Raw genomic sequence first — 22,867 nt, 5'->3', positions numbered from 1 at the left:
CACAGACTTTCAACTCCCTCCAAAGATTTTCTATGGGGTTGAGATCTGGAGACTGGCTAGGCCACTCCAGGACCTTGAAATGCTTCTTACAAAGCCACTCCTTCATTGCCCGGGCGGTGTGTTTGGGATCATTGTCATGCTGAAAGACCCAGCCACGTTTCATCTTCAATGCCCTTGCTGATGGAAGGAGGTTGTCACTCAAAATCTCACGATACATGGCCCCATTCATTCTTTCCTTTACACGGATCAGTCGTCCTGGTCCCTTTGCAGAAAACAGCCCCAAAGCATGATGTTTCCTCCCCCATGTTTCACAGTAGGTATGGTGTTCTTTGGATGCAACTCAGCATTCTTTCTCCTCCAAACACGTCTAGTTGAGTTTTTACCAAAAAGTTATATTTTGGTTTCATCTGACCATATGACATTCTCCCAATCCTCTTCTGGATCATCTAAATGCTCTCTAGTAAACTTCAGACGGGCCTGGACATGTACTGGCTTAAGCAGGGGGACACGTCTGGCACTGCAGGATTTGAGTCCCTGGCGGCGTAGTGTGTTACTGATGGTAGCCTTTGTTACTTTGGTCCCAGCTCTCTGCAGGTCATTGACTAGGTCCCCCGTGTGGTTCTGGGATTTTTGCTCACCGTTCTTGTGATCATTTTGACCCCACGGGGTGAGATCTTGCGTGGAGCCCCAGATCGAGGGAGATTATCAGTGGTCTTGTATGTCTTCCATTTTCTAATAATTGCTCCCACAGTTGATTTCTTCACACCAAGCTGCTTACCTATTGCAGATTCAGTCTTCCCAGCCTGGTGCAGGTCTACAATTTTGTTTCTGGTGTCCTTTGACAGCTCTTTGGTCTTGGCCATAGTGGAGTTTGGAGTGTGACTGTTTGAGGTTGTGGACAGGTGTCTTTTATACTGATAACGAGTTCAAGCAGGTGCCATTAATACAGTTAATGAGTGGAGGACAGAGGAGGCTCTTAAAGAAGAAGTTACAGGTCTGTGAGAGCCAGAAATCTTGTTTGTTTGTAGGTGACCAAATACTTATTTTACCGAGGAATTTACCAATTCATTCATTAAAAATCCTACAATGTGATTTCCTGGATTCTTTCCCCCCATTCTGTCTCTCATAGTTGAAGTGTACCTAGGATGACAATTATAGGCCTCATCTTTTTACGTGGGAGAACTTGCACAATTGGTGGCTGACTAAATACTTTTTTGCCCACACAGACACACACAGAGGAAGCATCAGCATGCCGACATATGGGCAGAGGGATGAACAGAGAAAGAGACTGAGAGAGAGTTCTCTGTGCAGCGAGTGGAAGACTCAAGAGGTACGCTTCATGAGTTTATTTTGTATTCTTCTGTGGAAGAAGTTCTATTAGTGAAAAGACAAAATGCACTTCAGCTGAAAAATATATTTAAAGAGGCCCTATTATGCTTTTTGGGGTTGCCCCTTTCCTGTAGTATGTTCTATAGGTTTTAGTGCATGTAAATGGTCTGCAAAAGAGTTTATCTCCCAAACATCCCCCCTCCTGCCTGAAACACCTCCATTTGACTCCTTTGTTTACTTCTGTACCATAGTGACAGCACTGTGTAACACTTGCACTTCTATTGGCCAGCGCTGTGACATGTCTCTATGCTTTAATGTTCACAAAGCTCTTTATCGTTCTCATACTGCCTGTGCTGCAGCACCTCTTTTCACCCTCTGTCTGAAACCAGAGCCCAGTCTGCTCTGATTGGTTAGCTGTCCAGCTCTGTTGTGATTGCTCAACCGCTAAGAGATGTCCCGCCCATTAGCCTATCACATATAATGTGTTGGAGCGGTGGCCAATAGAAGCGCGAGTGTTACATAGTGATGTCACTACTAAACTGGGAACACAAGGATTGTAGCCTTTGCAGACCATTTACATGCACACAACTCTATAGAACACACTGCAGAGAAGGGAAAACCACCACAATCAAAGTAGGGCCCCACATTTATGTTAGGATTATCCATAGAGTTAAGGGCTGAAGTCACCACAGAGGACACACAGGTCATGTCTTCTCTAAGTGCATCAAGTCTATTATTTCAGAGGTAGTCCACAATGAGTGGGCATGTGTGTTTTAATTTTTTTTTTAAAAGAAGAAGTGTGAAAGGGAGAAGAGAGGGCTAAGAAAATGCAATTAATATTTGAAGAACAAATAGCAGATACCAAGGGTACACATTTGAAACACCTCACTTATTTCATTTTGAAACACACACACTCACACACTCACCTCAAATTAATAGGGTTTGCTTCATTTGAGTGTGCTGACCTAAGGCTATATTCAATACAACTATACATGTTTTCATGCTCACTAATGAAGGGAAGGCTATTAATTTCAAGGTGAGTCAAATAATAAAAGAACTATCAGAAAACATGCAGGTTGTTGAAAAATAAACTAATCAGAGAGCTGTAAAATTGTCAAGGCCAGCGGCGTTCTTTCAGGAACTCTCAGTGCTGCTCCTGAGCCAAGGAACCCCCCCGCAGGGAGACATTCATTCAGCTGCATGTTATTGCCTGACCCAAACTTTTTGTTGAGCTAAAAAGCTAATACATAAACTGTTCTCAATAAAATGTAAAGTACAAAACCTAATGTGTGCTGCTGTGGGGAGGGCAAAGAAGCTGGAAATTAACAATCATAGTTATCCCAAGTACAATGACCTTACACCGTTTACATAGTTATCAATGGAGGGTCAATTTTGCTTTAAGCCTTTAGCTGAATCATTACATGTTAGGATGAAAGATGGCTTCCTTGACAAACCTATCTTAGGCAGTGTTAGAAAACATACTCAGGTTTTTTACTCAAGAAAACTAAGCAAAACTAGCAATATAACACACATGAAGTCTTATCCATCAAAAATCAAACTGTGGAATTTGTGCAACCTTACAAATATCTCGGGACAATGATTGACTCAAAACTGAACTTTCAAGCTACATGTGAAGCTGTGTGCAAAGAGGGGCAACAGCGTTGTCTAATGAAAGTGTGCTTTTAACATTGACAGAACCATGATGATAATGTTATATTGTGCTTTCATCTCAAAACCTCTTAGTGGCTCCTACAACACTGACATGGGCAGCAAATCAGTTGAGAGGGGCAGAGGAAGTCATAATAATAATCCCTGTTCTTATGGCATTAGTTTCTCTTAGACTGTATGGATTTCCTAACTTTTCTATTTGAGACTTGTCGCGATCGCATTCCAAAATCCGATGATGTCTTATTTGTCATACTTTTGACATGATACCAGGTCCAAAATGTTGACAAAGCAAAATCCCAGAGCAAGGTAGGGTTGGTCCCTGAGAGCCGAACATACAAAGCCAGCAAATTAAAATGATCTATGAATCTTTTTATGTCAGATGTCAAAGCTGCAGAGGATGGGAGGGACTACCTCCAGGTGCCTTAGCCTCGGCTTACCCAAGTCTCAGACTGACAGTTCAGCTGAAAAGAATAATTCATGTTGGTTGCGGCGAAGTCTACCTGAGTTACACTTTCAGCTCCATTCTTATTGCACTGCCATTGTTTGTTTAAATCACTAGCGCTAAACACAATTAGAAATGTCACTTAGGTAACAATGTTATTGTTTCCTTTGCTATTAAAAATGAAACCCACCAGAGTCGACTCAAAAGAAATAGAATGTACTTATGTACTTATCCGGTCTCTGAGACACTACGTGCAGTACATGTCTCAGTCATATTCATGCAATACAGTGCACCACCTTCTTAAAAAGGAAACAACAAAGCACCTCTACAATTTAGGAAGCTACAATCCATGAAGAAATAGGTAACAATGATGTAACCTCAAAGCTGAGATGCTGCACAGTAACCTAAAAGTCTGTCGAGGAAATAACCAATGAGACATGAAACCCATTTGACGCCGGGTTTCTGTCTCTCTGTAATAGAAAACAGAAACTCAGAACTCACTATTTATGCTTACAACAAAGCTCACACATCTATAGAAAGAGTGGTTGTTCTACCAACCTAGAGGATTACAGCGCAAACAGACGAGAAGTGGAAGGAAATAGAGCAAAATAGAGAAATAACGAAAGTAAACTGGGAAAAGTTGTCTACTTACGGTAGGATGTCGGCAAAGTGTATGAGACGTCTGAATGAGTCTTCTGTTATATATAGCCTGTGGAAAAAAGACACAAATTAGTCTGATAGCATGAAAAAAACATCAAATCAAAGTCAGAGTTAGATACGTGAATGTGGTTCAGAGTATGTGCAGGTTCCCTCTGATGTTTGTGTTTCCTTAAGATGCAACGTTGTGCTTTGTGGACATTTGTTTTTCCTATGGAGAAAAGGGGAGAGTGTGTACATTCACTGTGATCTGTTTGCATTATGTGGACTGTGTACATTTTATTCTGTATGTCCTTGTTTGAACAGCAGCAGCGTTTTCCCCATCTCATCCTCCTCCATTTCCCTTTGGAACTTACATTTGTAGTATTTTAAGATTATTTTTAAAACAAACCCTATGTATGATACGTATTACAGTCAGGTCAAAGTGAAGCAATGATATTGGTATAGTTTGTATTGGCAGTGGCTGAGTCCACCATGTTCTAGCTTGATTTAGATTCCTCCTTTAGCACAAATGATTCACAGGAAACACGTGTTTGTTGCTGCTAATGCTGCTAATGTTGCTAACAGGACACTTCAGTTTTGGAAAGGCACTCAACTGACCATATTGTGGAGAAAGCAAGAACCCCAACCATTCATGAAAGATAAAAAACAAGACAACAGATATGTGGGACATTTAATGTAAATGGAGCTGATATAGAGCCTCATGTGTCTTTAGGCTGAACAACTCTAACTCCTCAGCAGGCTAAAAAAGTGTACCATATTGTGTTGAAAACTGTCACGTTGGAGCGGAGTAGGGTGGACCCAAACAGAGGAGAGGTAGACTCTACAGAAAATACCTTTAATTTCAGGTAATCCGGGCAAAGTAAGGAAAGGCAAACTGAATTTCACTACATGTCTCAACACATACAACTAGTGGACTAGTGGAGGGAGCAGTGCCGCCTGACTCAGTGGAACCGCTACGCTGTGCTCAAAGTTCAAATAATTTCAATTTAGGATTACGCTGACCTTTCAACGCAACCAATCACATAACAGCTGTATGTAGTGGTGCAAGCTAGTAGAAGAGATAACCATATACACAAGCATATGTGTATCTTGATCTTTTGTTTATGAACATCTCTGCGTTATTGAACTTGGGTATGTTGGACTTTTTATTTTTTTTTACTTTAGTTTACTTCGATGGTAAATAAAACACTTAAGCATCATGTTTCATACAATGGCTATTCATTTTTGAGAATTTGTATATAGAACCCCGCAACAGCAACATTGCCGAATCTGTGAGAAGGATGATTATACTAGTGAAAAACATAATGTATATGATATACCGTTTAGGAGATATATATCCCACTAAATCCTTAACGCTGCTCTTTTAACCACTACCTCAAACAAACAAACACTAAAATGAAAACACTTCATAAGTTAGCAATTGTTTGTAGTTTTAATAGCTCTTATAATTGAAACAGCTCGCTGCACCCGCACTGCGAGGGGGACCCAAGTTCCCATCAGCAAAAACACGTGGGTTTGCTATCCTGGCTCCAAGATGGTGGAATGAGCTCCCCATTGACATCAGTACAGCAGAAAGCTTACACATCTTCCGGCGCAGACTGAAAACTCATCTCTTTCGACTCCACTTCCAGCGATAGAGTTACTAACAAAGCACTTTTATACTAATAAAGGACTGGCGTATCTAAAGCCAGTTGAGTAGCACTTGAAATGTTTGGCTCTATGAAACCTGATGTACTTATATGATTCTGTTTTCTTCAAGGTTGTATCTTGTTGGTCGAACGCACTGATTGTAAGTCGCTTTGGATAAAAGCGTCAGCTAAATGCAATGTAATGTAAAGTGGAGTGTATAGACAGACAGATCAGTGTGGAGCCAGCCAGAAGGCCAGACAGATAGTTTTTCACGGCAAAACAATTTCCACTAAACAGAAACACCGACGGCTTGCTCTCTCCCACTCTGCCTCAAACCTGGGCAATTAAAATATTTCGCCCTGAATAACAGGGGAGCAAAAAATACTGTAGGTGCAACTCTCTCTGGTTGAACACAACATGCCAAACTGTGTATCCATGGTAACTGTGGACCACAGAGGCAGTAAAGAGAAAAATAAGATGCTGCAGACCTCTGAGACGTTCTTATTTCAACTCTGACCGCTGCTTTCCTGCGTATGTGTGTTTTCATTGGTGGTGTGTGTGTTTTCATTGATGGTGTGTGTGTGTGTCCCTGTGGCATTACAGTCAAAAAAGGTCAGACACCTGCACCAACCAGCATCAGAAACAACAAACAAACATCATGCAGATAATCAAGCAAACCACGCCGCAAAGATTCCATCACACTGAGCAAACTCCAACTCCCAGGGGCCTTTGTGTATGCATGTGTATACATGCAGTATGTGTTTGTTTTGCACACAGCTACATATACAGCAGGCCTCTGAGGAACCGCAGAGGCAGCTCTTTATTTGTCCAGATGGAGGGTGAGTCTGAGGCAGTGTCAGTGGAAACATCTTCACTGGATCTGATGGACTCTGTGTGAGCTCTGCTGAAGAAAAGTTATTTATGGTTTCTTCGTTTTTGATGTTTTTGATTGCTACGGCTAATTGGTATCTTCCATCATTCAGGCCTCTACTGTTTTCATCCTCATCTCTTTTGAATACACCCCTCTGGCTTCTTTATCTAATAAGTTCTAATTTAGTTTATTTCATCCAAGAAATTGTACAGAATTTTCTAAAGGGTTGGACATCTTAATAATAATAATACACTTTATTTATATAGCACCTTTCATGCAAGGTGCAGTCCAACGTGCTTAACAGACACAACATAAAGATGGAGGAACATAATGAAAAATAAACACAAACAGTTATATCTCCGAACCATAAAACAATTAAACATGAACAGTGATAAAACACAAATTACCCCAAATTAAAAGCCAAATTAAAAAAGATAGGTCTTCAATTTACTTTAAAAAACTCCAATGGAGTTTGCTGTTCCAAGATCCAATGATTTCCAGATTTCTTGTAGAATACTTTCAGTACTTCTAAGCGTCCTTGTAGGGTGATCAAATGAAGGGCAGTCACTGATGTATGTAGGGACCAGGTTATGTAAAACCTTGTAAATCATTAAAAGCCCTTTAAAATCAATTCTGAAAGACATCGCTAACCAGGGGAAAAGTGATCCCTTTTCGTTCATGTTTGGACGCAGCATTCTGAATTAATTGCAATTTCTTTAAAGACACCAGTAAAAAGTGTATTGCAGTAGTCCAAGCGACTAGTAATAAAAGCATGTTAAACCATTTCAGCAGCATTCTGAGCAACTCATTCTTAGGTCATTTACTACCATTAATAAAGCTGTTTCAATGCTGTGGTTTGTTCGATAGCCAGACTGGAATTTATCTGAAATGTTATTGGTGTTAAGATGATGGAGTTATTGGTTGAAAACAATCTTCTCAAGGAGGTTGCTTAGAAAAGGAAGATTAGAAATAGGCCTGTAATTAGTTAAATCAACAATGCCATCTTAAAGTTTTGACCTTTTTGAACATTAGAGCATGTAAACTTGTCACAGTAGAAGCACAGCATACTGATATGAACCTGAATGAACGGACGCAGGGTTGGTATTATTTGCAGCTTAAGTAATTCTCCTTTTACATTTTTTCACTAAGTAAGTATGCATTTACCTATTTACTATCATATTTGAACCACTCTTAATTAAAACATATTATTATTATATATTGTTCTGGTTTTGCATGTTCTTCTTCTGCTGTTGTGTCTGTCTTCTACCCTACTGAAATGTGTATTACTGCTGTAATTTGCTTCTTATAAAATATGTGATATAATTGAGCTTGAGCTATCCAACTCTGCAAGATAACATCAGTCAACTAAAACTGTCTAGAAATACACAAGGCCTGCAATACTTTTAACAAATGGATGACAAAAGGATGAGAAAAACAATTCAAGGTCCTTGGGGACAATAAGAACCGCCAGAGTAAAATGAAAACATGTATAAGATAGTGGTGATATCTCCCACAAAAGGAAACTTACAGTTTATATAATCGTGCTGTAGATGTTGCTATCATTTCATTTATCAATCATGAACACATTGTACCATATTTTTTACCAATCGTAAGTTAACCGACTGGTAGAGTCAAACTATTAAGTAATTATACTGTGCATTGGGAAGGATTTTTAATGTGTATTTTGATCCTGATATTATATCTATTATTAATGAAAACAACAATATAATATGGCACTTGGAACCTATTTGGACTATCTTGAAAGTAAATGTCTTTGTAGGTCGTAGCTTGATTGCTGACACAGCAGGTTTAACAAATGCACACTTAACAAATATTGTTTCCAAAAATCATCCTGCATAAAATCCATTTTTATTTTTGACATCCAGCTGTCCAACCAAGCACTGGTTTTCCATTCAGGTCCCTGCAGAGTGAAAACAAACTTTGCAAAAGCTGCTGATACGTTTACTTTTCACTGTGATTAATTACGTTTCAGCATCAACTTTATGCGATATTCATTTTCATCTCACGCTGAAATTAACTGAAACCAATAGCTGCCAGGGAGGAAGGAAATTAATCTAAAAACGTATTGTACATTTTGAAAAATAGCCAGCAGTAATGTGTTATAATTAATTGGGTAAAAGACGCAACAAATACAACTTAATGGGCCTTTACGTTTTTAATATTTAATTTCCAATGACATCTCAGTGGGTGGGAGTGAGATATTCTGATAAAAGGTGCAGTTATGCATTACATTTGTTCTGCTATAACTTTCAGAATTATTTTTCTTGACATTTGAAATCACAGCTGCATGGCTCACTTTCACATTGGTCAGTTATTATGTGTTTTTGTGTAAAGAGCTGGTAACCATCCATGTTTTAGACCATCTACAGGTGGAATACCAGACTGCAAAATCATGTTTTCACTACCTACAGTACAAGCCTAGTTCTTGGCTGCAGAGGCTGGACGGCAATGAAGAAGTTAAGTATCGACATACATATGATGAAGGTGGGTGGGCTCTTCCTGAAACCTCAACATATCTCTATTGTCTTGAGAGTTTAGCTCAAAGTTAAATGTATTTCTCCACATTCATATTTACTACTTGAATTTGGAGTCAGGGACACTTTGAAGTCCTACACACTGCTTCTTCAAACAAACATGTCAATTTCAGATGATTTTTTTTCCTTATCCTCTGACATTTGTTTGAATAACTAGTAAATGGGAATACATAACGTAGCGTTCTATTAGATTGTAAACTGTTAAATGACAGTGTGAGGCTGAGGCACATTTTCCTCATATGGATTTTAATTCGACAACATTGCCTGTTTCAGTCATTCTTCCTCTCCTACAGTAAATGTATAGCATCAAACTCAATATGAGTAGAGCATTTAATTTTTTTACGGGGAGAAAAATATTGCTTTTCAGATCTGAGATTTCTACAAAGCTTACTTAGTATAGGGGTTTGGGGAAGGACCATTTGTGAAGTCATTGGCCATGGTAGAACCGGGCCCATCCTATGTTATTTTACCTTCTCCAGATTGCCTCACCTCTTACCTTCCCTTGCCCACCTCATCAATAACACTTTGACAATTGTTTGTATTCCTAACACACTTAAAGCAGCTGCTGTACAAATATTTTTTTTCTACCACAATTGTCTCCAAACCCCTCGAACGTGGCATCTTGACTCAACTTTCAGAATATCTCCACCAGAACAGACATCTTGACCTTTAACAGGCTGGGTATAAGAGATTCCACCAAACTCAGATTTCCCCTTTTTCCATTACCCCAGCCTCCCTCTCATCCATCGTCGTCCTGCTTGACCTTTAAGCTTTGACACGGTGAACAACCAGATTCTCCGCTCCACCCTCCAAGACCTTGATGTCTCAAGCTTGACACTCCCTCTGATCACATTCTACTTGAAGGACCACACTAACAGGCTTGAAGAGGATCTATGTCTGAACCTTCTCGCCTCACTGTAGGGGTCCCTCAAGGTTTAGTTCTGGGTCCCCTCCTCTTTTCTCTCCACACCTATTATTTGGCTATATCCACTGAAATGGCCTTTCCAACCACAGCCATGAAATTAAACTGATCTTGTATTTTCACTGTGCTCTGCCTACCAGGAAAGGCCTCTCCTCTTCATACTCTTGGATACAAAAAAAAAAAACGTGTGTGACAGTATATCACTAGCTGTCATTTGCTGCCAACATCCCTGCATCGTAAACAACTACAACTCCCTCCTTGATGTCGTGCAGGCATATGCCATCCCCGCTCTGCAGCTCATTCAGAAGAAAGCAACTCAAAAAGCAGTTCATTAAGTTCTCATGAACTTCACTAGCTCCTGTTGCTATGCTGGCTTTCTAACTCTGCTCCCTCTTAAGCATTACATAAAAGTAAAGGAACACTCTCTGTGTCCCGTATTGTCTCTAAATGTAGCAAAATAGATGAAGTTGACATTCTTGGATCCTCTCTCTGGTGTCAGCTAAGTAAAGAGGTATTGTCTAGCAGCAGAGGTGGCATGATGATGTTGACGGTGGAGCTAAAATCCACAGATAGCATGCTGACATAGAATCCAGAAAAGTCCAAGTGCTCTAGGATTAAGTGAAGGGCCACATTGAAGGCATCATCTTTGGATCTGTCTTAGTAGGGGACTGCTTGGGGTCTTGTAGGTTTTGTAGCAGACAGGCATATGGCATGTATGTAAACACAGGTAAGACAAAGCTTTGTTTGGTTGCTTTGGGGGGTTGTATCTTAAAGATGTCATTGAGGCAAGGGAGGAGGGTGTCTCAGTAGAGCATTGGTCCAGGATGGAGCTATGGGGATGGTGTGTGAACTGACTCTTTGCCTTTTGAATACAGAGTGTAACTTATTCAGGTCATTGGCCAAGCACAAGTCATTAATTGGGTGAGGAGCATTGGGTTCTAATTTGGTGAGTATACACTGGCAAAGCATCCTCTGTTCTTCCCTCAGCATCACCTGCTCACCAGTTGTTAATAAAACCAGGGGGAGAGATCCAAACAGCAAAGCACACATTCTGAGCCAACCTGACAGCAGCCAGAATCATGAAAATACTCCACTTTAAACTTGGCTTTGCAAGTTTGTAAAATGAATTCTCATTTAATAATTTACACCTTCCTCTTCTGCACCACATTGGCAGACAAGCAACAATTCCCAGTTGACCAATTAAAATGGATTCAGAGCTTGCAAGTCCACACCCTCACCTCAACTGAGACAGATGCAGAAAACGAGCCTGTAGGCAGGTCTGTCACTGTAACTACTTTCTAACAGTCACATGCAGAGGCTGCTTACTTACTGTACATGAGAGTGGCAGTTCATAGAGAGTCCTGGTACTTCCATTATTAATTAAGCCAATCAAACATCAACTTCTAATGAGCAATCACAAATAAGGACACAATAAGTCCATAACCAACTAATCAGAGGAGAGCAATGCAGATGCAATGAACTGTCAGCCTTGTTCGCAAGCATGACCCCAACAATCTAGTACCAATACGACCTATAATTTACCATTTGTTTGTTGACCCTATTTAGATTAAAATCACCTTTATTAATACAATCCTTTACTCTGATAATACACATGCACAAACAGGACCTATAGATATGCGCCCGAGTGCAGTTGGTACCTCTCAGGCTCTTCACCTCTCCTCCCTCTGGACCTGAACTGACAACCCTTGGTTCCAACGCCCCTACAGAATGACCAACTGCCACCCCTTTTCATATTGCCATACTATTAATATTACACAGTATTTCACAAAGTTGAATACAATTAAATCTAATTAGGAAATAAAACCTAAATATGTATTCAAAAGGTCACATTGATAAAAAAAAATATAGCAAAATCAATTCACTGTTGGCGAAATCAAACATCTTTTAAGAAGCTAGAACTGATTGTCACTATGGTGCTGCTTCCTAAAGACTAAACAGAGCAATGCCTTGATGGCATAATAAGGTGAACAATTGAATTACCATAACATATAGGTATGTCTTTTTGTTACAACTTTGGGAAATTTGCTAATTGGAGATTTGACCAATCTAATGTTTGTGTATCAAAATATTACTTTGACATGGTTTAACAGGCTTTGATGGTCAGCCAGATGTTGCAAAACAAGACGTCAGTTTGTGTTTGTGTTAGCAGTGGACTATTGTCTGCAATATTAAACACTTACAACAGTACAGTACAAAGTTGACATGGTCAGTCTCGGTCAAATGTTAAAATGACATTGTATGTTGCTAAGGGTAGTTGCATGCTGACAGCATTTCCCTTGTTGTGGAATGGAGGCCTGTTATGGTAAATGGCAGGATGACAAGTGATTTTTCCTCCAGTAGAAAAAGAAGAACAGCAACAAGGTGTGTTGGAAATTGCATTCCTCAGCTTTTATTTACATTTCCTATTTTCAGTATGCCAAATTTTCCATGTCAGTCCAAATGTAAAAAGCCATGTGTCTATATCAGTGGTTCTCAACTGGTCAGGCCTCGGGACCCACTTTTTCCTTTGTCAATCAATTGCGACCCGAAATTTTGAACCACTCAAAATTTAAATATTTTTTCTTCACTCACACATCTGCGACCCACTCAAAACGGGTCTGCGACCCACTTTTGGGTCGCGACCCACCAGTTGAGAACCACTGGTCTATATGTTTGTCGCTCTTCTTCTTCCATACAGCTCATTGTACTCATTGACCTCTACCCTACCAAAATGTCAGCTCATGTGGCGTGCTTGTACTAATACAATCCCTTTCATATAATTTGGCTTCAGTGGATTTCATCAAAAATCAAAGCCATGCTGAGGTGTATAGTGTGTTTCACGGAATCAGCCTTCAATATCAACTGGCCCAGTGTCACATTATGATTTACTTAAATATTACCCAGACCAAATTAACAAACAGGACTGGGCACATTACCAGTGGCCTGTGAATAACAAACTCATCAGGGGAATCCATGCAGACCACCACCCTGACATAACCCTTATAGATATTCATATTTTCTTTCCCTGACATCCTTTATTTATTTACCAGTGTTCCAACCCATCTCCCCAAAGTATTGAGACAATCCATCCTGTCAGATTTATCCCGCTAAACAGGGGAGGGGGAGGCTGGACGATACAAAGTCACTTACTGCTTGTGTATTTGTGCAAATGTGTGAGCGAGTGTGTGTGTTTGTGTGTGTCAGCAGCAGGGGAGTGTTTTGAGAAGGTATTGAGGGCGTAGTGAGGATGTTATAAGGGGCTGTCACGAGCAGGACCACGCCAAAACAGTGTGATGTTTGTAGTTTTATTCCAAGAAGTAACACTGAATTGATATGGAGGAGTTGATGAGATGTTCTGGTCTGGCGGGACGTGCTGTGATCCGTGCAGAGGGAGACTCAGAGTGGGGGTACCGTCTCCGGCATGATCTGCTTGGGCTGATTACGGGCCCCCAGACGATTCCTAGAATTCGAAATTTAAGAATATACACGAGTTAAATATGAATGGAGACGGGCAGAGTATGTAGGGATGTAGGGATGTTGGGATGAAAGGAAGGGAGGGATGCAGGGATGTAGAGATGTTGGAATGAGGGAAGGTATGTCTGGATGACGGGATGTAGGGATGAGGGAAGGGAGGGATGAAGGGATTTAGAGATGTTTGGATGAAGGGATGAGGGATGAAGGGATGAGGGAAGAAGGGATGAGGGAAGAAGGGATTTAGAGATGTTGGGATGAAGGGATGAAAGGATGAGGGAAGGGAGGGATGAGGGATGAAGGGATGAGGGATGAAAGGATGAGGGAAGGGATGAGGATGAAGGGATGAGGGAAGAAGGGATGAGGGATGAAGGGATTTAGAGATGTAGGGATGAAGGGATTTAGAGATGTTGGGATGAAGGGATGTAGGGATGAGGGATGAAGGGATGAGGGATGAAGGGATGAAGGGATGAGGGAAGGGAGGGATTTAGAGATGTTGGGATGTAGGGATGAAGGGATGAGGGATGAAGGGATGAGGGAAGGGATGAGGGATGAAGGGATGAGGGAAGGGATGTAGGGATGAGGGAAGGGAGGGATGAAGGGATTTAGAGATGTTGGGATGAAGGTATGTCTGGATGACGGGATGTAAGGATTGAGGGATGAATGGAAGTAGGGGTGTATCGTAAGGGGGTCGATGGGTGTAGGGATGAAAGCGTTTGACTAAGTATGAGGTAGAATGGGAACCGTATGAGTAGAAGAGAGAGGGAGGGTGGGTTGAGAGAATAGAGATGGGCGGTTGCTGGATGTTTGGCCGGATATAGAGTTGGCCGTGATTAGAGGTGGGGTTGAGGCGTGGCCATGCTCCTGAACCTAGGTTAACAAATGCACTGCATTAAGTGGCCCTTGTTTGGGAGACGCAATAAAGTATACAGATAACCTTTCACAAACAGGTATTTCATAACTGCTTACAGTGAGGAAGACATTTAAACTAGTATTGGCCGTCACAGGCTGCTGTAAACTAAACACCACTCTCTCTGACATAACACCTCACTGAGTGATTTCACTCACGTCTAACTTTCAGGTTTCTCTTTTCAGCCGCAGACCCCATGTCGCCTCTTTATGTGCGTCGCTAAGTTCCTCGTACTCCTTGTGTACTTTAAAGCGGCTCGGCATCGTTTACAATTTGCGAGCGATTCTTGAAGTTGACCGTCTTTGTTGAAAAATCTGAAGTGTTGCCAAACGTTTGATTTGTAGGTATTTTTGGGTGCGCTGTGTTTCTCTTTCTCCTCGACTTCCATGTGTGTTGATAACTGAGACTCTCGGCCTCCGTAGCGCGAAGCAAAGATCAAAGATCGTCTCTGCTGAGTGCTGACAGGCTGAGAGGATTTTATATGAATGAATAGTGTTTTTACCGATGCAAAGACACTACAATCGATGCATCGCGAGTTCAACCCAAACTGTAGCCGATGTGCACTTTCAACCGGTGCACTCGCATCTTCAACGTTTGTCTTATTATTAAGTCTGACATCTTCATTGACATTTTACAATCTTTCAGGGAACATCCTCTAATAAGCTCACTAAACAAATATCAGTTCACAGAAATGTTATTTCATTTGTACAAGTGGCATGTTTGTATTGAACAGGTTATTGAACAGTGGAATAAAACTATTTTAAAACATTGGAAAGCACGGAACATGTGTGTGCATTGAGATGAACCATTAAGAGAACATACACATGAAGTCATGAACATTAACCCAGACATTAGTTGTCTAACTTGAACCTAGACACTTGTAGCCAGTCTCTGCTGACGCACAATAAGGGAATGTCAACACAGGCACCGAATAATTACGTTGTTTATAAATTAATCTGAGGGCCGCAAAAAGAGGAGGCCGCCATTTGCCCATCCCTGCTCTACACACACTCACACACACACACACACACACACACACACACACACACACACACACACACACACACACACACACACACACACACACACACACACACACACACACACACACACACACACACACACACACACACACACACAGATAGACACTTCTCTTTAAGTCTTTCACCTCTCTCTCTTACTTTCAAAAGTTTCTGTCTCTTTCACACACAAGCAAGACAACTACTTCTAATGAGGAAGCTAAAGTCACCTACAAACGTCCACCACACTTACAACACACACATACACACTCACACACTGAGCAACACATATCGGACTAAATCTCCTCCGCAGTATGTGCTGTGTATCCGAAAGCTCCACTTTGTTTCTCAGTACAAATAAATGCTGGAGGAGAAATACAGTTTCTTTTTTACTGCCATGATGCAACTGAGTGTAACCTCCTGGCCATTTCTCAGAGAAGAGCAGAGAAACTAAAGGGCTATTTAAAAAATGATGATGATGACAAGGAGGGGGCAACATAAAAAGACACAGATCACAGGAAGGGGAGGAGGACTGAGAGGAGAGGACAGGAAAAGGTTACCACAGAGGGAATGGAAAGACTAATACAGATATAGAGGGGAGAATTAAAAGGCAGCTGAACCTGCAGCTCTAATGGTCTGTGACTGGATGTCAATGTCTGCAGGTGCCAGCTGGCTGCAGTGTAGCCAGTGTGTGTGTGTGTGTGTGTGTGTGTGTGTGTGTGTGTGTGTGTGTGTGTGTGTGTGTGTGTGTGTGTGTGTGTGTGTGTGTGATCTGCTGGGGGCTTTTTAAACTACAATAAAGGCGAAGGCACCTGGCAATCCATTGAACCTGGAACCCAGTTATTCACCCACAAATATATATATGTGCATAGAGCCCCTTTTGTAGACCTCTTATACACAGAAAAACAACAACAGCATCACATTTTTCCTGCTCAAGAGGCGAATCCCTCTATTGGACGAAGAGTGCTAGGAGCGACTTTGGACGGCAGGTGACTAAAATAAGAAAATCATGAGAGTTGAGGTCAGAGGACAAGCATTTAAAATCCTTAAAATCCACAGATGGTATGATTTTAGCTCCCGACTGTCAAAAGCAGCTGACCCGGACTCCATTATAATCTGATTGATCAATTGTGACTGCAAAATCCCTTTCGTAAGGCCTAAACCATTGTAATGTGTGCTACAGAGAGGAGGTCGAAAACCTGACATCTTGGTGCCAGGATAACAACCTCCATCTCAACGTCAGCACAACCAAGGAGCTGATTGTGGATTACAGGAAGCAGCAGAGAGAGAGACACGCCCCCATCACCATCAATGGGACTACGGTGGAGAGAGGCAGCAGCTTCAGGTTCCTTGGGGTCCACATCACTGAGGACCTGACATGGACTCTTCACACCACCACCATCACCAAGAAAGCTTGACAGCGGCTCTTCTTCCTCCGCAGGCTGAGGAGGTTCAACATGGACTCCAGGATACTCTGCAACTTCTACAGGTGCACCACAGAGAGGATCCTGACCTTCTACAGGTACACCATAGAGAGCATCCTGACCTTCTACTGGTGCACCATAGAGAGCATCCTGACCTTCTACTGGTGCACCATAGAGAGTATCCCGACCTCCTACAGGTGCACCATAGAGAGCATCCTGACCTTCTACTGGTGCACCATAGAGAGTATCCCGACCTCCTACAGGTGCACCACAGAGAGCATCCTGACCTTCTACTGGTGCACCATAAGAGTATCCTGACCTTCCTACAGGGTGCACCATAGAGAGATCCTGACCTTCTACAGGTGCCACATAGAGAGCATCCGACCTTCTACTGGTGCACCATAGAGAGGATCCTGACCTTCTACATGTGCACCATAGAGAGGATCCTGACCTTCTACCGGTGCACCATAGAGAGGATCCTGACCTTCTACTGGTGCACCATAGAGAGGATCCCTGACCTCCTACACGTGCACCATAGAGAGATCCTGACCTTCTACTGGTGCACCATAGAGAGTATCCTGACCTTCCTACCGGTGCACCATAGAGAGGATCCTGACCTTCTACAGGTGCACCATAGAGATGATCCTGACCTCTACATGGTGCACCCACTAGAGAGGATCCTGAACCTTCTACAGGTGCACCATAGAGAGCACCTGACCATTCTAACGGTGCACCATAGAGAGCATCCTGACCTTCTACAGGTGCACCATAGAGAGCATCCTGACCATCTACTAGGTGCACCATAGAGAGGATCCTGACCTTCTACAGGTGCACCATAGAGAGGATCCTGACCTCTACAGGCAAGGATCTACGGGCGCACCATAGAGAGGATCCTGACCTTCTACTGGTGCACCATAGAGAGGATCCTGACCTTCTACAAGTGCACTATAGAGAGGGTCCTGACCTTCTACAGGTGCACCATAGAGAGGATCCTGACCTTCCACAGGTGCACCATAGAGAGGATCCTGACCTTCTACAGGTGCACCATAGAGAGGATCCTGACCTTCTACAGGTGCTTCATAGAGAGGATCCTGACAGAGGGTGGTGAAAACTGCACAGAACATCACCAGGACGGAGCTGCCCTCCATGGAGGACCTCTACTCCCAGCAGCTCAGGAAGAAAGTCCTCAGGATAATAAAAGACCCCCATCACCCCAGCCACAAACTGTTCAGTCTGCTGCCGTCTGGCAGGCGTTACCGCAGCATCCGGACTAAAACCACCAGATTCAGAGACAGCTTCATCCCGCAGGCAATAAGACTGTTAAACAACTGAACTGCTGAAACAACATTCATCTGGCTTCTACTTTGAAATTATTTATCTAATATATCACATTCCAATCACTATATAGACTCATATTGCAATATTTCACTATTTTTCTTTTTGTATTTATTACACAATTTTTTCAGTTTTTCTGCTTTATTGTGTTGCACTGTTGGTGGAGCCAGTGACCTAAGACTTTCATCGTCATAACTACACTGTAGCTATGTACGTATGACCAATAAAAAACCTTGAACCTGCCTCTAAAAGCCTCCACTCCACATACACCTTTAAATCAACAAAATCCAAAAAGCCGTCCATAGAGCAGACACAAGAGTTAAGCTGCCTTTACATGAAAAGTGGTAAAATGCCTTTGCACAGATGTTGCCGTTGTAATTTATATGGAGAGAGCGGTGCAAACTGATTTGGTGATGCTTCAACTTTGACCACAATTACCACTGACATTTTGACATGCAAGTACTCAACTGTATAAAGGGCACAACAGGTGAGTTAAACAACAAAAACTGAACAAACTAGCATTTTACAACAAGGCCCTGTGATCCACCATGAGAAGAGAGCTTTAGTGCAGATATGGATTCAGTTGATAGATAAGGAGTGGCCAAAGCAAAGAAAAACACAAAGCACAAAGCAAAGAAGCGAACACAGTGAACAACGCGTTGAATCCTGCAGTAAGTTGAGTAAAAACAAAGGCAACGCAGGTTCTGGTCCAGGCTCTCGTCATCTCACGCCTAGACTACTGCAACTCCCTCCTGGCTGGTCTACCTGCATGTGCCATCCGACTTCTGCAGCTCACCCAGAATGCAGCGGCTCGTCTGGTCTTCAACCTTCATAAATTCTCCCACACCACTCCGTTCCTCCGCTTCCTTCACTGGCTTCCGGTAACTGCTAGAATCCACTTCAAGACACTGGTACTTGCTTACCATGCTGCGAATGGATCTGGCCCTTCCTACATCCAGGACATGGTTAAACCGTACACCCCAGCGCGTGCACTCCGCTCTGCATCAGCCAAACAGCTCGCTGCACCCTCGCTGCGAAGGGGACCCAAGTTCCCATCAGCAAAAACACGTGGGTTTGCTGTCCTGGCTCCAAAATGGTGGAATGAGCTCCCCATTGACATCAGGATAGCAGAAAGCTTACACATCTTCCAGACTGAAAACTCATCTCTTTCGACTCCACTTCGAGCGATAGAATTATTAACAAAGTACTTATATACTAATAAAGGACTGGCTTATCTAAAGCCAGTTGAGTAGCACTTGAAATGTTTTTGCTCTATGAAACCTGATGTATTTATATGATTCTGTTTTCTTCAAGTTTGTATTCTGTTGGTCGAACGTACTTATTGTACGTCGCTTTGGATAAAAGCGTCAGCTAAATGCAATGTAATGTAATGTAATGCATGCAAGTTGCGGCCTGTTAGTCGCTGATATAACCATAAGTTCATTAAATCCCCTAGACCTGAAAACAACTGAAAAATATCAGAATATATCATTTAAAGCAACCCAATACAATGTGAGCTTGGCACATGCCTGTCCCCGTCTGCAGGCATGTTACACTCAAACTGAGTCTGTGTTGTGTCAGCCGCGCCAAACGAAACAAGTCAATCTGAAGCCAGGGGACTGCCACTCTGAAACCTGGTGCTCGCCTCCAGGCAACACAGTCCCCCCCTGTCTGCTTTCTGTTTCCTCTGCTCAGGAGTGACACGCTTCTGTCTGGTCCCGCAGAGTAAAGGGCCCAGCAAGTGTTTCATGAAAAGTGAATCGTCTCGATGTGATGGCAGCTCTTTTAATTTCTCGGCCCAACAGCTGGGGAATGTTGGGCGCTACGTTGATGTTCAGTGTATTTTTGTCTATGTACATCAAAACACACCCACAACAACAAAAGCACAGACTGAAGAGAAGGATGTAACTAAAACACTTTCAATTAACATCATTATTATATGGAAGGTAGAGTTTGATATTTAAGATGTGAGTGCTGGTTGATTTGGATTTAGTCTTTTCTGAGGATAACAGTTGTGTGTTCTAACAATTCAGATCCCTCTTCTCTTCAAATCTGCAGATCACATCCAGAACATGCACGGGTGCTTTCCTGTGAATGCCTTGGTAAGGTAAGAGCATGGCATTTTGGGAAAGTCGGACTGCTTGCCTACATTTGAAAACTTGAAAACGACATCGACCAATTAATAAATGAGCTCAAACTGTAGTCCCAGAATAAGAAATAAAAACCTTTTTCCATCACTTGTACACTCCCCCATCAACAGCCCTGTGTCCCTCTATGCTAAAAATATAGTTGTTAAAACCTCCTTAAGGATTTGGAATCAGTTTACTTCACTTTGGTCTGCAAGCTTTTTCTACCTCGGCTCCACTAGCTGCAAATCATGTTTCCCCCCCCCTCCATATCAGATGGTGCATTTTCTATATGGTCAAACCTTGGTATTAAAACATTTAAAGATTTATATATTGAGAACACTTTTGCATTTTTACAACAGCTCTCAGAATTGTTCTCTCTTCCTAAACATACATTGTTTAGATACCTGCAAATTCGGAGTTTTGCCCGCAATAGATATGCTCAGTTTCCTAACCTGCCCGCTGACACGCCTCTCGATGCTTTTCTCGCTCAGGTCCCTGTGATGAAAGGAATTATCTCGTGTATTTACAATCAAATCCAAACCCTATCTTCAACCTCTCTAAACTCTCTGAAAGCTGTTTGGGAGGAGGATTTGGGGCAGGAGATCTCAGAGGACCTTTGGGGCAATATTCTTAAGCGTGTGCATACTTCATCCGTCTGCGCAAGACATGGTTTGATTCAGTGTAAAGTTGTTCACGCACCCATTGGACTAAACTCAGGCTGTTCAAAGTGTTTGACAATATAGATCCTTCTTGTGAAAAATGTCACCAAACACCTGCAAACCATTTGCATATGTTTTGGTCATGTACGTCTCTGCACAACTACTGGACTTCAATTGTCAGTACTTTGTCAGAGGTAACTGGGACGCTTATAGAGCCCAATGCCATTACTGCAGTATTTGGCATCCCAAACCTGCCTTTGCCTAGGCTCAAAGCAGACCTTATAGCCTTTGCAACATTACTAGCAAGATGTCTTATTCTAACAAGATGGAAATCACCAACACCACCTTCCCACACTATGTGGATAAGGGACATTTTTAATAATTTGCAGCTTGAAAAATCCGTTACACATTGAGAGGCTCCTCCGGGAAGTTCCAAAGTGTCTGGGGGCTTTTCTTTGCCTATGCAGGGAGGATGACCTTCCCGGATATTCCAGAATAATTCCCGAATATGTATGTATGTGTGTATATATATATATATCTTTATTTATTTATTTTGTATATGTATATATATGTGAAACATTTATTTATTTATTTGTACTCTTACCTGAAGAGACTGAGGTTATGTGTTTGTTTGTATTTTGTTGTGTGACCACAGTTGTGATCTGCACAACTGTAATGTGACACTGCCAATCACAACCGCTCTGTCATCTCTGTTTCATTTGTGTACGAAAATCAATAAACAAAGTTTATAAAAAACAAAACAATGAAGTATTCAGACCTTATATATTTATTAAGATTAGGTTATGATCCAACCTAAGCATACATACTTCAATAAGGGACATTTTGACTAAATCATTATTTACAGGATAGTACTTTTGATTGGGCAGTGGCTGTTCCAAATACTATCCTTTACATTTTAATTTAAATGTACAGACAAAGAGTGAGGGTAGTGACACTTCTCATGTACTTTCACCAAAAGTGACGATAGCTGCTGTTAGCGAGCTAGCAAGCTAGCTTTCTTTCAACATTATTGTTGGAGGAGACATTGCAGACTGCTTAATTAACCCAATAAAAATAACAGTGGCTTCATTCCATCGCCGTATAGTTTATTACAAACTAACTTAAAAAATGCATGTATTACTTTTATTTGTTAAGTGCTGTGTTCACAGAAGCAACACTGGTCATATAACTACTGTTATGTAGCCAAGATGGCAATCATTAACTTTTTGACTGTGTTTATTGTACCATCTGGGTACTTACAGTGCACTTTACAATACTTCACTTTGAAGCGCACTTATGAACTCAAAACAGCAAAGTAAATAACGAAGTACAGCATGTTTCCACCAAAGTACAAACATCACTTTACACAATCAGGAGGGAAGTAATGCTTTTGTTTGGGACAATTTTCAGCGGTGGTCATCCTATGGGGCAGCAGGATGCTGTATGTGGGATTGAGTCAAAATAAACTACGTTGTGTGTATTCACAGTAATGAGGGAACATGTCACCCAGTGCTAAGGGTGCATCTTTTTCTGGCATGTACTAGAAACAAAACTGCTGACTCCTGTTGGATCAACCGAATCCAAACACTCCAACAATAACGCAACACATCCATCTCAGCAAGTGGCCAATGTCATAGATATATATTTAATGAAATCTATTTCCCCTCTCAGTGATTGTGTAGCGCAAGGCCAAGCATTATCATTGTATCAGAGGAAGAGGTGAAGAAGGCCGACTACACTGCTGTGGTTTCAGCTGGAGGTGGACATGCTGAGGAATTACCCACAGAGGTTCATCTCAAACAGGCACAGCTAGAGGGCCGAGCTTAGCCTGTAATTAGCATCAG

This window comes from Gymnodraco acuticeps, unplaced genomic scaffold (assembly GCF_902827175.1).
Source record: "Gymnodraco acuticeps unplaced genomic scaffold, fGymAcu1.1, whole genome shotgun sequence".
Taxonomy (NCBI): Eukaryota; Metazoa; Chordata; class Actinopteri; order Perciformes; family Bathydraconidae; genus Gymnodraco; species Gymnodraco acuticeps.
This window is presented reverse-complemented; position numbering follows the sequence as displayed.